Genomic DNA, 1,975 nt, shown 5'->3' with positions numbered 1-1,975 from the left:
AAGAATACTGGAGTGGGTTACCGTGCCCTCTTCCAGGGTTTCTTCCCGACCCAGGGATTGAACCTGCACATCTTGTGTCTCCTACACTGGCAGGCTGATTCTTTACCACTGTGCCACCTGGGAAGCCCTTGTGTTGTTTGTATTAATATATGCATCTTATTTTTGATATCCTTTTAAAGCTCTTTCTTTTCTTATAGAAATCTTTTTGGAGTGCGCCCGCTGCCGGTGTGAGGGACAGTTGTGGCGGGGGCTCTCGACGGCGGACGCGGAACGCTCTTCGGGTCCAGAAGGCTGTTGACCTTGTTCTTTTGCGAACTTCGGGGCTCCCTTGCTCTTCCAAGACTCAGTCTTCAGTGGGGCCTGGAAGCCGGCAAACGGTCCACGATGATCTGGATGAAGAAGGCAAAGACTCTGCTGGAGTCTGTAACGCACTCAGGCAAATTCAAAATTTTCGATAGAAACCTGGAAAAGGTGACTCTTGTTTCTGCTGCCCCTGGGAAAGTGATTTGTGAAATGAAAGTAGAAGAGCAGCATACCAATCAATTGGGCACTCTCCATGGCGGCATGACAGCCACCTTAGTGGACGTCATATCAACGCTTGCTCTGCTGTGCACAGAAAGGGGTGTGGCCGGAGTCAGTATTGATATGAACATAACGTACATATCACCTGCTAAAATGGGAGAAGACATACTGATTACAGCACATGTTTTGAAGGAAGGAAGATCAATTTCATTTGCTTCTGTGGATCTGACTAACAAGGCCACGGGAAAATTAATAGCACAAGGCAGACATACCAAACACATGGGAAACAGACCATCTGAAGGCTAAGTGAAGCTGCCCAACAATGAGTGTCCAGAGTAAACCTGATTTGGACAAATGTAATTTTCAAAATACCACAACTAGAAGTAGCCAAGAAATAGTCTTTGGGGAAGATGCCAGAGATCAAGTGGAATACAGGACGGGGGGTTGTCTATATTCTTTGATTTCAAGTTAAGTTTTAGTCTATAATCATACGTGATACTTGGATGAAAACACTCTTAGCTCAGAGTGTTTTGAAAACAGGTAAAGCAAAGCTCACAGGGCCATTTGAGGTAAGAGTACCTCAAAACTAAAACCTAGTATCGAGCTAAAGGTCAAATCAATGATTAAGCTAAAGGTCAAATTAATGATTAATCCTTAAATTGTAGGTCCTTCTCAGCTCTAAAATGCTACATTTTTTTAAAAAAACCCAATTCCAAGATTATGGAACCTCAAAGCAGATGAACCACAGGCCACACTAAAAAAGAGTGAGCAGTTCTCAATAAAGTTTAAGGCAAAGCAGATTAGTGATAAATAGCCCAGTGGGATAAATAGCCCAGTTCAGGATTAGTATATTTTATAGTGGTGGTAGTGGGGAGTACAGAATTCCCTTTTCTAGTACCTAGGATAAAGCCATGCAGATCTTCAACCTCCTAATGCTTGGTATTAGAAAGACCCAACTTCACAAATTGTTTTAGTCAATTTCTCAAATTTCTGTCAACTGTGGTTTGGTTTCTGCATATTTATAATTGGTTTCTGCATCAGGGTCTTAGTTCTAACATTTCACAACTGATGATCATAAAGAAAGGGAGTAATTTCCTTTGGAAGCTGGAAACAGTTAACAGTTAAAAGGTTGATGATTATTTGGTTATATTAGAATACACATCAGAATACATATAGCCCTGTTTGCTGAAGGGCAGAAGCAGACTTGATAATAGCAGTGAGCACGTAGGAAACCCAGATCTAGTATTGCCTATGAAAAGTAACTTGGTATCCTTGGAGAAAGAGCTGATTTCAGAGCTGGGGGGTGGGATAGGGAAATAACAAGATGAACCTATCTTGTATTTGAAAGTCAGGAAGTGCTCAATAAAACAAGGCGTGAAAATTACATAGCAGTGTATGACACAGAGAGCTCAAACCCAGTGCTCTGTAATAACAGAGGGATGGGAGGTGAAGT

At 42.0% G+C, this 1,975-nt stretch overlaps 1 pseudogene; it reads left to right on the top strand.

Moving 5' to 3' along the window:
• Positions 221-1,683, top strand: LOC108633248 (annotated as a pseudogene).

Source organism: Capra hircus, chromosome 17 (genome assembly GCF_001704415.2).
Source record: "Capra hircus breed San Clemente chromosome 17, ASM170441v1, whole genome shotgun sequence".
Taxonomy (NCBI): domain Eukaryota; kingdom Metazoa; phylum Chordata; class Mammalia; order Artiodactyla; family Bovidae; genus Capra; species Capra hircus.
Note: the sequence above shows the minus strand (reverse complement) of the source record. Positions and strands in the feature narration are given on the sequence as shown.